The sequence below is a fragment of the Hemitrygon akajei genome, unplaced genomic scaffold (genome assembly GCF_048418815.1).
Source record: "Hemitrygon akajei unplaced genomic scaffold, sHemAka1.3 Scf000033, whole genome shotgun sequence".
Classification (NCBI taxonomy): domain Eukaryota; kingdom Metazoa; phylum Chordata; class Chondrichthyes; order Myliobatiformes; family Dasyatidae; genus Hemitrygon; species Hemitrygon akajei.
The window spans coordinates 3,797,492-3,813,243 of record NW_027331919.1 but is presented as its reverse complement, the minus strand read 5'-3'; the positions used below and the strand labels follow the sequence as shown (position 1 = coordinate 3,813,243).

The window sequence follows — 15,752 nt, the reverse complement described above, 5'->3', positions numbered from 1 at the left end:
ATGGTTGCCGCAAGAGGACACAGGTTTAAGGAGATGGAAGGTAGGTACAGAGGAGATGTCAGGGGTAAGAAAATTACTCAGAGAGTGGCGAGTGCGTGGAAATGGCTGCCGGCAATGGTGGTGGAGGCGGATACGATAGGGTATTTTAAGAGACTTTTGAATATGTACATGGTGCTTAGTGAAGGGCTTTATGTTAGCCAATTCATTTCAAAAAGAGGAACTTGTTCGGCACAACTTTGCCGGCCGAAGAGCCTGTATTGTGCTGTAGGTTTTCTAAGTTTCTATGAAAACTGCGCAACAGACAACATGGGTCCCAGCAACATGCCATCCAGGACTCTCGCTCTCTCAACAGAGCCTCCTTGTGTTATCCATATTAACGAATCCCCTGTCACGGCAGCTCGCCTCTGCTCTCCCGCACATTCCTTCTGAGTCACAGAACATTAAAGAGAGTCACAGAGCCACCAAACTGCTGTCATCAACTACCATCACCACCCACACACACACACACACACACACACACACACACACACACACACACACACACACACACACACACACACACACACACACACATACCAGTATACCAGTATCCGAAGTGTGTTGTTGTATATGTGTGTAGAGGTGTGTGGTATGCATTTCGAGGCTGGAATGGTATATATGGGTGGTGATATAGTGAGCCCTACAGGGAGTGGTGTCCACGCAGACATGGGGGTCACATGTAAAGTTGCTCCGGCACCATCGCAGCACACTCTAATGGAGTCAGAAAAACTGCAAACGTCCAACCCTCTCATCAATACCCAGTCATTCGGCTTTTGTGTCTCGAATTGAGTGTGCCTCTCGGAGATGGTGTGTGTGTGTGTGTGTGTGTGTGTGTGTGTGTGTGTGTGTGTGTGTGTGTGTGTGTGTGTGTGTGTGTGTGTGTGTGTGTGTGTGTGTGTGTGTGTGTGTGTGTGTGTGTGAGAGAGAGACTGGGTAATGTGCTGCGTGAGAAGGAAGGAAGGGGAAGGGAGAAGAGGCGAGAGAAAGGGTGTTAAGATTGCCGATGCTGAAGAAGTGTTGTGGAACCACACGACGGGCCTGTGCATGCAGAGATGTGGATAAGCTCAGCTCCTGCTGATAGATATCCAGTGGAAGGGGGGGAGTGTAATACTGGACGTGATCTCTCCCTTATACTCCCCACAATTGCTGTGACTCAGAGATTGAGGAATGAGGGAGCGGGGGGCGACTTAGATGGGGAACGTTTAGCGGCTGAGTGTATCTCACAGAAGGAGAGGGGCATAGGGGACGTACAGGATGTGAGAGGGGATAGAGATATTGTGTGAAATAGAGGCGGAAGAGCAAAATAGATGAAAGTCCGCGTAGAATGAGAGAGAGGGTGAGGGAGATGGAGGCATAGAGAGTTGGGGGTGGACAGACAGCGTGTGTGTGGGCGTAGACTGAGACAGAGCGACAGAACAATAACCCCTGGAAAGTCCAAACAAACTCTCCCGGGGTCAGACACAGTGTGGAACTCCGTTCACACCATTCCATCATACAATGCCTGGGTCCGACACAAAGTGCAACTCCCTCGGCTCCGTCCCATCAAACACACCTGGAGTCAGACACAGAGCAAAATCTCCCTGTACACCGCCCCATCACACATTCCCGGGTTCAGACACGCAGTGAAGTTCCCTCCATACCGACACTTCACACACTCCGGGGGGGCAGACACAGAGTGAATCTCCCTCCTCAATATCCCATTATACGCCACTCCTGGGGTCAGACACCGAGTCTTTCGCTTTCTATCTCTCTCTCTCTCTCTCTCTCTCTCTCTCTCTCCTCTCTCTCTCTCTCTCTCTCTCTCTCTCTCTCTCTCTCTCTCTCTCTCTCTCTCTCTCTCTCTCCTCTCTCCCTCTCTCTCTCCTCTCTCTCTCTCTCTCTCTGTCTTTCGCTGTCCTTAAGATTAGGAGCGGGGATTGGGGATTTTACCTCACCAGTCCTGCTGGTCAACAGTTGACAGAAGAATTTGCTTTCGTGGATAGAGAGATTCTTGCTGAGGGTGTAGGCATACGAGACAGGTGGTCTGGCAGTGTACCAGAAGGGACTTCGCAGTTATCCTGGATTCAAGGGTCGAATGCAACTCATCGGCATTTAGTCGATATTGGCAATGGTTCCTGTTCGTCTCCTGATACTGTACCCTAAGAGTCTTCTCGTCTTGGTCGGAAGTGATCGAAGAGTGACGAATCTCTGTCAAAAAGAAAAGTAAAGCTCTCGAAAGTTTTGATAGATTTTGGTAATGTTAGAGATCTAGAAGATTATAAGGCTAATAGGAAGGAGTTTAAGAATGAAATTTGGAGAGCCAGAAGGATTAAGGAATACCACAAGGCATTCTCCAAGTATGTGAAGAGCACGAGGATAATACGTGAAAAAATTGGACCAATCAAGTGTGACAGTAGAAAACAGTGTCTCGAACCGGATGAAATAGCAGAGATAGATAGATAGATAGATAGATAGATAGATAGATATATAGATAGATAGATAGATAGATAGATAGATAGATAGATAGATAGATAGATAGATAGATACTTTATTCATCCCCATGGGGAAATTCCACTTTTTTTTCCAATGTCCCATACACTTGTTGTAGCAAAACTAATTACATACAATACTTAACTCAGTTAAAAAATATGATATGCATCTAAATCACTATCTCTAAAAGCATTAATAATAGCTTTTAAAAAGTTCTTAAGTCCTGGCGGTTGAATTGTAAAGCCTAATGGCATTGGGGAGTATTGACCTCTTCATCCTGTCTGAGGAGCATTGCATCGATAGTAACCTGTCGCTGAAACTGCTTCTCTGTCTCTGGATGGTGCTATGTAGAGGATGTTCAGAGTTTTCCATAATTGACCGTAGCCTACTCAGCGCCCTTCGCTCAGCTACCGATGTTAAACTCTCCAGCACTTTGCCCACGACAGAGCCCGCCTTCCTTACCAGCTTATTAAGACGTGAGGCGTCCCTCTTCTTAATGCTTCCTCCCCAGCACGCCACCACAAAGAAGAGGGCGCTCTCCACAAATGACCTATAGAACATCTTCAGCATCTCACTACAGAAATTGAATGACGCCAACCTTCTAGGGAAGTACAGTCGACTCTGTGCCTTCCTGCACAAGGCATCTGTGTTGGCAGTCCAGTCTAGCTTCCCGTCTAACTGTACTCCCAGATACTTGTAGTTACTTAATGAATACTTTGCTTCAGTATTCACTATGGAAAAGGATCTTAGTGATAGTGGTGACAACTTGCAGCAGACTGAAAAGACAGAACATGTAGATATTAAGAAAGAGGATGTCATGGAGCTTTTGAAAAGATCAAGTTGAATAAGTCGCTGGGGACCGGATGCGATGTACACCAGGCTACCATGAGAGGCGAGAAAGAAGATGACTGAGCCTCTGCCGATGATCTTTGAGTCATCAGTGCGGACGGGAGAGTTTCTGGAGGATTGGAGGGTTGCGGCTGTTGTTCCTTTATTCAAGAAAGGGAGTAGAGTTAGCCAGGAAATTATAGACCAGTGAAGTCTTACCTCACTGGTTGGTATGTTGATGGAGAAGATCCTGAGAGGCAGTATGTATGAACTTTTTGAGAGGTATGATATGTTTTGGAATAGTCAGATTGGCTTTTTCAAGGGCAAGTTGTGCCATACGAGCCTGATTGAATTTTTCGAGGATGTGGCTGAACACGTTGATGAAGGAAGAGCAGTAGATGTAGTGTATACGGATTTCAGCAATTCATTTTATAAGGTTCCCCGTGGGTGGTTTATTGAGGAAGTAAAGAGGCATGGGATACAAGGCGACATTGCCTTGTGAAGCCAGAACTGGCGTGCCCCCAGAAGGGAAAGTGTGGGTGTGGACGGGTCATATTCTGCAGGGAGGACGGTGACCAGTGGGATGCCTCAGGGATCTATTCCCGGACCCTTACTGTTCGTGATTTTAAAAACAAAATGACCTGGATGAGGAAGTGGAGGGATGAGGAAGTAAGTGCGATGATGACACAAAGGTTGGAGTTTTTGTGGGTAGTGTAAAGTGTTGTCAGACGTTACAGCGGGACGTTGATTGGATGCAAAACTGGTCTGAGAAGTAGCAGATGGAGTTCAACCCAGATACGTGTTAAATTGTTCAGTTTGGGTAGGTCAATAATATGGCAGAATATACTATTAAATGTAAGAATCTTGGCACTGTGGTGGATCAGAGAGATCTTGGGGTCCGAGTTCATAGGACGCTCAAAGCAGCTGCGCAGGTTGACTCTATGGTTAAGAAGGCGTACGTTGTATTTGCCTTCATCAATCATGGAATTGAATTTACGAACGACAGGTAATGTTGCATCTGTATAGGCTCCTGACCAGACCCCACTTGGAGTACTGTGCTCAGTTCTGGTCGTATCACTACCGAAAGGATGTAGAAGCCATAGAAAGGGCGCAGAGAATATTTACAAGGATATTTCCTCGACTGGGGTGCATGCCTTATGATAATAGGTTGAGTGAACACGGCCATTTCTCCTCGGAGCGAAGGAGGATGAGATGTGACCTGATAGAGGTGTATAAGATGATGAGAGGCATTGATCGTGTGGATAGTCAGCGGCTTTTTACCAGGACCGAATTGGTGTCCACACGGGGACATAGGTTTAAGGTGCTGGGGACTAGGTACAGAGAAGATGTCAGGGGCAAGATTTTTTTTCTGTTCTCAGAGAGTGGTGAGTGCGTGGAATGGGCTGCCGGCAGCGGTGGTGGAGGCAGATACAATAGGCTCTTTTAAGAGGTACATTTAAGTACAAGGAGCTTTGAAAAATGGAGGCCTATGGGTAAGCCTAATTATTTCTAAGGAAGGGACATGTTGGCCACAGTTTTGTGGGTGGAAAGGCCTGCAATGTGCTGTAGGTTTTCCATGTTTCTATGCTTCCATATTTCCACCTACAAAGGTTCACTTAGACGAGTTTTCTTGTCTGTTCTGACTGTGCTCTGCGTGACATTTGCTCAGCCCTGTAATATCACCCCTCCTCCTGTAATTCTTCCATTCTCTCACGTCTAAAAACAGGGAAACCCGAAATATCGCGCCTCCTGCACCCCATTCTCAATAATGTCTGTAGAATCATATTCACTGTGTTGATTCATGCACTGACCTCAACAGCGCTTCTTAGAAGCCTCCTGAATTGAAAATATATTACGGAGCTCAGGGCATCAGTCGCATCATATACAACGTATTAATTCCTGCCTTTTTCTGAGGTCTTAACAATATCTGTCTCCATATCGACTCCGCTGTCTGCTCTCGAACTCTGAATCCCAACCCCCTGCAAATCGAGTTCAACAACTCTCCTAAAATCTCTCATGCACAGTACTGACAAACCTTCCCGCTAGGATATCAGTTCCCCTCCAGTTTATGTGTAAACCGTCTTCTGTACAGATCCCACCCTCCTTGGAATAAACACAATGAATTCTGAATACCTCCCACCTGCACCGTAGCTTGAGTCACGTGCTAAACTGTATGGTCTTCCTAGGTCTGGGCACCCTGGGACGGGTGGTGGTCGTGTCCTTTAATTTAATAACTAAATCCCTGACCTCACTCTCCAGAACCACCTCCCCATGCATATCGATTTCATTGGAACATATATGGACCAGGACGTCGAGCTGCTCGCTCACCCACTTAAGAATCATAGAATATTTTTGCAATTGTAGTTGAGCCTCTTTCTATTGCACATTAGGTCAACTACATTATTTCAAGGTGTTAGGGGAGGGGCCATAGAACATTTCCATTGAAATCCTCTCAATTCACATCTGACCCTGTCGTGCTCTCCACCCTCAAAATGTGTAGTCAATTTAGCCGCCACTATTCGTTCACATCAGTTCAGTTTTGGGTCCCATTCACAGAAACCATCTATTTCTTCCCTCCACACTCGATTCAGTTTTTAGACAATGGGGTTTGAACGGTCTTCTGCGCATTAAGGATTTGTGCACTGAAAGTATATTTAATAGTTTTGATAACCTGTACAGTAAATATGGCCTTCCGCGTAATCATTGATCTCAATACCTGCAGATTCTCCACTTTGTCAAGGAAAAATCTCCCTCTTTTCCTGATCTACCACCTACTATGTTGTGTGCGACAAACTCACTCTTAGCTTTAATAATAAAGGGCTGATCTCTGTACTATACTCGCAGCTGATGTCTTTGGGAGTTCAAGATCTAAAAAAAACTACGACCAGCTGGGAGGATGACCTTGGTGTGGATCTGGCTGTGGGATATTGGGCAAAAGCACTGAATAGGGTTCATTCCCCGTCATCATGTGCTAGACTGGGGCTCATGCAATTTATAGTTTTAAACAGTACATTTAAGTAAAGCCAGGCGTGCTGACATATATCCTGGGACAGACACTGGCTGTGACAGGTGTTCCTTCTCTCCGGCTGGTTTAGTGCATGCATTTTGGTCTTGCCCTCGGCTTGATGGCTACAGGGCACTGGATTTTAAAATTTATCAGTGAGGTTTTTGGGGTGACACTGAGCCCTTGCCCGCTTATAGCTGTATTTGGTGTGGCAGATGATGTTTTGGGTTTAAATGCAATCCAGTCGGATATAATTTCACTTACATCGCTTTTGGCCCGTAGGAGAATCTTGCTGGTCTGGAAATCTGCCACTCCCCCATCTACTGCTGCTTGGTTAGAGGACGGAATGTTTTTTTTTCTGAAATTAGAAAAGATTAAATTCACTCTGAGGGAGTCTGTGAAGAAGTTCTATTCGAAATGGGGGTCTTTCTTGTCATATTTTGGGAGTCTTAAGGATTTACCTACTTGCTGAGGGCATTTGATTGTACTTGGGAAGTTGCTTCCCTTTTAACACGCATATGGTTTACCTCACAGAGTGGTTGATGAATTCTAACTTGAGTCTATTCTGGATCATCTGAGATGTTGTAGATGTGTGTGGGGCTTCGTCATGAAGTAGTGTGGGGGTATGGCTGTGAAATGTCCGTTCTTGTGTTTGTGAAGTGTTGTATTGTAAATACATTATCTGTCTTTGTATGCTTGGGGAGGGCGGGTGAGGGGTTTGTTTAGGGGTAAGATATAAAAGCAAAATGGAGGAAAATATAAATCATTATGTATCCTATATTGTGCCGTTCCTTCAGTAAAATATTTTATAAAGATAGAATCATAGAGAAGGAATGGTGTGCTGTGAAAAGAGGAAGGAAGGGGCGGAGAGTGGGGCCAAAGAAAGGGTGTTCAGTTTGCAGCCGTAGGAGCAGAACGTGTGAGGCGCCATTTTCTGGCTCCCTGTCTTTGTTTGGAGTTTGTTTAAACGCCGAAATCCACTGACCCATGGCCAGGAGTCACAGACAGAGAGAGAATCCTTCCATAAAATCCGATCACACACTCCTGGAAACATACACTGAGTAACGCTCCCTCCGCAATGATCCATCACACAGCCCCGGGATCATACACAGAGTGCAACTCCCTCCATATTGTTTCAACACACACTCCGGGGTCACACACAGAGTGAAGCTCCGTCCACAGCGTCCAAACACGCATTTCCTGGGTCTGATAACCAGCGAAGCTCCCTAAATATTATCCCATCACACTCCCGGTGTCAGACATGTGAATTACCTCCCGGTCCATCGCAGCACACCCTACCGGAGTCAGCAAAAGTACGAAACCCTCTCCCTCCTCCGTTCTCCCCACTCACCAATACCCAGATTTTCGGCTTTCCAGTAGTCTTGAATCGTGTGTGACTCTCGGAGATGGTGTGTGTGTGTGTGTGTGAGAGCGGATTGTGTGCTGCCGTTAGAGGAAGGAAGGGGAGGAGAGAGGAGGCCAGGGAAAGGGTGGTGAGAATGCAAACACTGATGCAAGTTGTGTGGAATCACATGACCGGCCTGAGCATGCAGAGTTGTGGAGAGATTCAGATCCTGGCGATCGATATCCATGGTACGGAGGGAGGTGAAACACGAGACATCATCTCCCCTCATACTCCCCACAATTGCCTGTGTCACAGAGTGGGAGGGGAGTGGAGGGACGACGTATTTGGGGTGCGTTTAGCGGGTGGTGTGTATCACGGAGACAGGGAGATGGGTACGTACGCGATGATAGAGACAGCGAGGTGTGCAAGAGAGGGTGTGGGTGGCGGAGACGGGAGTGGTGTACTGCAGTCTGTATGACGGTGACTAGGAATAGTGTAGGAGTAGGGTGACGGAGTCGGGGAGTGGTTTTGGAGAGGGAGGGGGTTATGCATATGGGGGGGGGAGGTTTGTATTCGAGTTACTGTGCAGGGCCTGACTCTGTGTTGGTATCGTTGAGTGGTGAGATACTGCTGTGGTGCAGAACCTGTCACTGTGTCAATGTCACGATGAGGGGCGTGTTCATGTCAGATGTGGGTTGTGGCAGTGACACCGAAACACTTTCAGTGTCCCATTGAAGAACATCTCCGTGTCACAGTGAGGATTGTGTGTCTCGTTCATTGCTTATGCAAACGGTACTGTCCAACTGCAATCAAGTCTCACTAATATCTACCGTGTCAGGCTTAGAGGCGTTGGCTCCTGACCTGAGCCGGTCTGCCCTTAAAAACATACTTCCTGCACTGAAGTGTACGCCGCTCAGAACATGAGTCCCAGCAGGCTCAACCTTTTGATTCTCGACTCAATTCCCGGGGTCAGACATTATTGCAGCTCCCTGCAGACGTCCCAGCACACACTCCCGGGCTCAGACACAGAGTGAATCTCCCTCCACACCGTTTCCTCACACACTCCCGGGGTCAGACACAGAATGAATCTCCCTCCACACCGTCCCATCACACACTCCCGATGTCAGACACTGAGTGAACCTCCCCCAACACCGTCACATCACACACTCCCGGGGTCATTTACAGAGCGAATCTCCCTCCACATCGTCCCATCACACACTCACGGTGACAGACACAGAGAGAGGCTGCACCCGTACTGTCCCATCTTTCACTCCAGGGGTCAGATACTGAGTGAAGCTTCCTCCACACCGTCCCATCACGCACTCCCAGGGTCAGACACAGAGTGAAACTCCCTCCACAATGTCCCCTCATACACTCCCGGGGTCAGACACAGAGTGAAGCTCCCTCCACACTCTCATCACTTACTCCCCGGGGTCAGGCACCGAGTGAATCTCCCTCCACATCGCCCATCACACGTTCCCGCTGTCAGACACAAAGTGAAGCTCCCTCCACACAGTCCCATTACAGTCTTCCCTGGTTAGAAAGATATTTAAACTCCTTCCCTCCGTCTCTGTCATACTCACTTCTCGATGGAGACGGTGAGTACGGTTTTAATATCTGCATTTTCATTTAAATCTCGCTGTCGTCCATCCTGTTGAGGATCCTCTGCGTCTCTGAGCTCAGCGAGACTGACAAACACCAGATGAGCGGCTGATAAAGAGAAGAGCCGAGAGCAGGGGGAGGAAGTGCTTGGGAAGAGGGAGATTGAGGGTGTGAAAGGGGGCGGCCTGGAGAGATGAATGTGGCGTGTGGGGAGTAGTGACAGTGGGGAGAAACAGAGAGAAGGGGGGTAACGGCAAGGTTAAGTTTTGGCGGATAGAGAACCGTGATTGACAGGGATCAGAAAGGGGTATCACTGAAAGAAGGGGAGGTCACGAAGTGGGAGAGAATGGAGAGAGAGGTGTAGAAATGGAGAGGATGGATTGTTGGAGGGTATTAATGAGTCCCAGCAGGCTCAACCTTTTGCTTCTTGACTTTTTCAGAAGTCTTAAAAACTTTTATCCCAGCAACCACTCAACTATCTGTAATGGCGCTTTTATTTACATGTCCCTGCAACTCTAGTTTCTACCACCACTCTCCCCTTTTAATGGCAAACCCTACCGCTGGGATATTAGTTCGATTCCCGTTCAGGTGTAAATTCAGAGAGTTGTTCATGGGAGAGGAAATGAAGGAGCTGAGCAAGGTGGGGGCGGTGTGCCCGGCCTCCAGGCTGGAGTTTGTGCTGCCCCCCAGTGTTCGCTCGGCAGAAGACAATCTCTGCTCGGAACAATTGCAGATTACCGTGGCATTCAAAATGCCCAGGGGGTCTCAAGCTGCATAAATGTGTGTGGTGTGTGTGTGTGTGTGTGTGTGTGTGTGTGTGTGTGTGTGTGTGTGTGTGTGTGTGTGTGTGTGTGTGTGTGTGCGCGCGTGTGTGTGTGAGTGTGTGTCCGTGTGTGTGTGTGTGTGTGTGTGTGTGTGTGCGCGCGTGTGTGTGTGAGTGTGTCCGTGTGTGTGTGTGTGTGCGTGTGTGTGTGTGTGTGTGTGTGTGTGTGTGTGTGTGTGTGTATACATAATGCGTGAATGTATTGACTGATATCCTGCATATGCTTGCTAACTTGATAATTTATACATATCATGTACGCTCCAACCATAACTCTTAAACCACATTTTAAACTGAATGTATTTTTTTTCTAACTTTGTCCACACCTGCACACCGGCTCCCTTTTTCTACGTATATAGTGGTGACGGTAACGACCGCATACCATCGAGGAATCTCGTTCTCGTCCACAGTACCTCTTTTCCGTTCCCCTAACTAAGACAACACTATCGATACAACTCGCCATGTTTCACCCCTGCTGAGCCACAGAACCATAGTCACTGCCAGAGACATGACCTTTGAGACTTTCCCCTGCTTGGTCATTTGCACCTCTCTCCTCCCATCCGGAAGCATCCAAAGTGGTCTACCTGTTATTGAGCGGGTTGGCCACAAGGTGTCTCTGCACTGGGTCTGTCTGTTTAACCCCTTCCTGCCCGTCACCCAGTTTCCTGTACCCTAAACGGTGGGTGTAAATGCCTTTCTACATGCCCACCCTTACACCCCCGCAGCTTCCCGAATGATCCCGAGTTCATCCAGTTCAAGTTCCAACGCTGTTCCCCAGAGTGTCACGCGGGATGCGTGTGGGTGTCACGGTATGGAGTCGCTTATTATAATTCATATTATAATTATATAATAATTATATCATAATTCCAGACGTTGACCCCGGACCTGAGCTCATCTGTCTTTCGTACAATACTTCCTGCATTGAAACTTGCGCAGCTCAGAATTTGAATCCCAGCAGGCTCAACATTTTGCTACTTGACTTTGACGGAGGCCTTAACAACATCTGACCCAACAACCACTCAGCTTTCTGCAATGGCGTTCTTTTTTACATGTCCCTGCAACTCTATTTTATTTCACCACTCTCCCTTTTTAATGGCAAACCTTACCGATGGTATATTAGTTTCAATAAAGATCGGGTGTAAAGTGGGAGGGTTGTTCATCGGAGAGTAAATGAAGCAGCTGTGCAAGATAGAGACGGTGAGGCGCGGCCTTCAGGCAGGAGTCTGTGCTGCCCCCCAGTGTTCGCTCTGCAGAAGACAATCTCTTTGTGAACAATTGTAGATTACCGTTTATTCAAATTGCCCAGGGGGTCTCAAGCTGCATAAATGTGTGTGTGTGTGTGTGTGTGTGTGTGTGTGTGTGTGTGTGTGTGTGTGTGTGTGTGTGCGTGTGTGTGCGTGTGTGTGCGTGTGTGTGTGTGTGTGTGTGTGTGTGTGTGTGCGTGCGTGTACGCGCGCGAGCGCGCCTACGTAATGCTTGAATGTGTTTTCTTGATATCCTACATATGCTTGCTATCGTTCCATTTTATACATATTGTGTGTGCTTTGTGCCATGTGGGACTGTTGGCATTGCAATTAACAGCAGGTCCTGGCTGTATTCATGGACAGTTCTCTGTGATGACATTACAATAAATCTTAAATTGAAATTAACTGAAATGAAATGAAACCGTTCCTTCTCTTCAGTGGAAGAGAATCTGGTGATACATATATCTGAAGTTCTCATGTTACGAACCCCGTAACTGGGTCACTTACCAGCAAAGATAGAGATGTCCGTTGAATTCTGATGATACGATTTTTAACAGTATTTATTAGTAAAAATACACAAAAATAATATCAATGCAAACATACAGACAATATACGTCGTCAGTACTAAATCTAAAAGTGCGGGTATATTAATAATCAATAAGAAATAAGCTCTATCGTTGTCTAGGGGATAAATGTATTGTCCGATGGAAATATAAAATTCACTCAGTTGAACAGGCTGCAACCTTTTGGGGACTGCTGTGTGGCAATGGTTGGAGAGAGAGAGAGATTTTGAGAAACTTGCCGGCTTTCCTTTTATGATTTCGATCCGTCGGAGTCTCGTTGGTGTGGCCGTTCACTGCTTTAGCTAACCCGTTCTTCCGTGGCGAGCCGCCAATTCCCAGGCAAGCGAAAAGGACGCACACGAATCCCCCACCGGCTGTCGCTATTAAACTCTGTCACGGGATTTCTAGCGTTTCTCCTGGTGCGTCTAAAGGGGTTGTTCCCCAGACCCTATTTTATCCTTACTCACGGGGTCTCAGATGTCAATCAGGTTGGGATGATGCAATCCCTCAACCAGCCCACTCTGGTCGTCCCCTGAGGGCTTCAATGAATAGTACAGTACTCAATACACAATTCCGTCTCCAAGAGACAATAGGGGTTTTTGTTTCGCTGAGGCCAGGACACATTGTGGATTCTCTCTCATTTCCTGGGTTCCAGACACGAATTAATAGCGAGATAACGATTCTCAAAAAGGAGGGGGCGACTTTCTACCCTTCGGCCCCTCAGAGTTGTGGCACATTCGTAACACTCATTCCAACCCTAATGTTAAACTGAAAGTTTTTTTTATTTCTGGCCACACCTGCACATACACAGGTTTGCAGAAACGGCTCCCTCTTCGTTCCTATATACTGGTGTCCATAACACAGACAACATAGATCTGTGCCGAACGTCTCTCTAACTTAGAACGACCTAGGGTTTACCCATGGACCAAACGCGAGGAAAGCTGCCAATGCTGGAAATGTTGGTGAGACACGGCGCAGACTGGGGGTCCGTTTCGCTGAACACCTACGCTCGGTCCGGCAGAGAAAGCAGGATCTCCGAGTGGACAAGCATTACAATTCTACGTACCATTCCCATTCTGGTATGTCTATCTATGGCCTCCTCTACTGTCAAAATGAATCCAAACTCAGGTTGGAGGAACAACACCTTATATACCGGCTGGGTGGCCTCCAACCTGGTGGCATAAACATTGACTACTCTAACTTCCGTTAATGCCCCTCCTCCCCTTCTTACCCCACCCTTGACATATTTGGTTGTTTGTGCTTTTCTCTCTCTCTGGCCATCACTCTTTGCCTGTTCTCCATCTCCCTCTCGTTCTCCCCTCCCTCTTTCTTTCTTCCTTCGCCTCCCGTCCCATGATCCTTTCCCATCTCCAGCTCTGTATCACTTTCACCAATCACCTTTCCAGCTCTTAGCTACATCCCACCCACTCTGGTCTTCTCCTATCATTTCGCATTTCCCCCACTCCCCCCCCCCACCACTATTTCAAATCACTTCCTATCTTTCCTTTCAGTTAGTCCTGAATAAGGACCTCGGACCGAAGGGTTGACAGTGCTTCTCTCTATAGACGCTGCCTGTCCTGCTGTGTTCCACAAGCACTTTGTGTGTGTTGTGTAGGAGTGGATGCGGGTCACTGAGAAGGTGTTGCTTGTAGGCGAGGGATGGGTGACGGAGACGAGAGTGTTGTAATGCAGTCTCTGTGACAGTGACTGAGAATCGTGTAGGAGGAGGGTGATGGAGTCGGGGTGTGGTTTTGGAGAGGGAGGGTGTTCTGCATACGGGGAGGACTGTATTCGTGTTACAATGCAGGGCCTGACTCTGTGTTGGTATCGTTGAGTGGTGAGATCCTGCTGTGGTGCCGAGCCTGTCAGTGTATCAGTGTCACGATGAGGGGCGTGTTCATGTCAGATGTGGGTTGTGGCAGCGACACCGAAACCCTTTGAGTGTCCCATTGAAGAACATCTCCGTGTCACAGTGAGGGTTGTGTGTCTCGTTCATAGCTTATGCAAACGGTACTGTCCCACTTGCAATCTAGTCTCACTAATATCTGTCGTGACCGCATACCATCAAGGAATCTCTTTCTCGTCCACAGAACCTTCCTTTCCCTTCCACTAACAAAGACAACCGTATCGATACAGCTCAACACATTTCACCCCCTCCTTTCGAAGCCTCAGAACCACGTTCAGTGCCAGAGACCTGACCGGTGAGACTTTCCCCTGTTTGTTCATTTGCACCTCTCTCCTCCCATCCAGAAGTATCCAACGTGGTACCTGTTATTGATCAGTTTGGCCACAAGGGGTCTCTGCACTGGATTTGTCTGTGTAACCCCTTTCACCTTCCTGTCTGTCACCTAGACTCCTGCATCCTACACCTTGAGTGTAAATACCTCTCTATATGTCCTCCTTATCACCCGCTCAGCTTCCCGAATGATCCCGCGTTCATCCAGTTCTAGTTTCAACGCTGTTACGCACAGTGTTTGAAGTTGCAGCTGGATGACCTTCTTACAGGTGAATTTGTCGGGGACTCTGGAGGTCTCCATGCCGTCCCACAACCCGCAAGGCAAGCAGTCAACTCTCCTGTCAGACATGCTTACTGCTCTTTCTAACTGCAATTATAAACGAAACAATAAATAAATCGAAAAACACATTTGCCAACAGTTTTGTGCCTTCTCCCACCGGGGACTCTTCTCCTTATAGCATCAAACTGATAAGCCCTCCAACTTTCACGACAAATACTGTTTACTCTAACAAATGGCTGCTGCGATTGGCCACACCTTTACTCCGAGGTAAGAACCCTCTGCTCCGGTTTATCACACGGATACAGATTCAAACAATGAATGAAATTCACCCCACGCCATCCCATCACCCAGACCCGGGGTCAGGCACAGACTGAAGCTCCCTCCCTCCGGTCCCGTCACACCCTCCGGGGATCAGAAGCTGCTTTCCTCTCCCCATCCCCAACACTCCGCCGATCTAGTGTCCTTCATTATGTGTCTGTCTCGGAGACTGTGCGTGTGTTCGTGTTCAGATGGTGAGCAGGGAAGAGCAGAGAAGTGGAAGAGGTTGAGAGGGAGGGAGTAGTGACGTGGTGCTGAGACAGTGGTCACTGGGAGAAAGTGGTGTGGAACCGCAAGACCGGTCTGTCCACACAGAGCAGTGAACAGGATCAGAACCGAGAGATCGACATCCGGAGGAGGGGGTTGGGTGTTGTAACACTGGACATCACCGCTTCCCCTTCCTCCCCAGAATTCCATATAAACCGAGTGGTGTAGAGGAGCGGGAGGGTTGATTGAAACGTGGAGAGTGTAGGGGATGGAGCGGGTCAGGGAGACGGGGAGAGGAGATGGGGAAGGAGCAGATAACGGAGATGGCATGGTCTGTAGGGGACGGAGGGTTGCTGGAGACGACTCCAGAGCTCCCTCCATCCCCTCCCCCCCCCAAACACCGGGCTCCTCTCTCACCAAAACCCTGATCTTCGGCGGTCCAGTACTCCCGAATTATGTGTGCCTCTCGGAGGTGGTGTGTGTGTGACTGGATGGAGTGCTGATGGAAGAGGAAAGAAGGGGAGGAGAGGGGGGGTCAGGGTAAGTGAGGTGAGATTTCAGTCACTGATTCAAGAGGTGTTGGAACCACAAGGAAGCCTGTGCAGGCATAGTTGTGGATACGCTCAGGACCTGGTTATAGATATTCAGTGGAAGGCGGGAAGTGTAGTAACAGACACTATTTCTCTCTCATAGTCACCATAATTGCCTGTGAACGCAGTAAGGGAGGCTAATGGGTCGGTGACAGAGATGGGGATAGTTTTAGGCGATTGAGGAACGAACGAAGACGTGGGAGGTGC

The 15,752-nt window shown here is 48.0% G+C and overlaps 1 long non-coding RNA gene across 1 annotated transcript; it reads right to left on the bottom strand.

The window, feature by feature from the left end:
• Nucleotides 1-1,974: 1,974 nt before the first annotated feature.
• LOC140719942 (uncharacterized) lies at nt 1,975-7,797 on the bottom strand. Its single transcript, XR_012097053.1, has 3 exons — nt 7,692-7,797; nt 6,605-6,698; nt 1,975-2,226 (listed from the first exon to the last, which is right to left on the bottom strand). It is a non-coding gene; the product is annotated as an uncharacterized lncRNA (long non-coding RNA).
• Between the last annotated feature and the right edge of the window lie 7,955 nt (nt 7,798-15,752).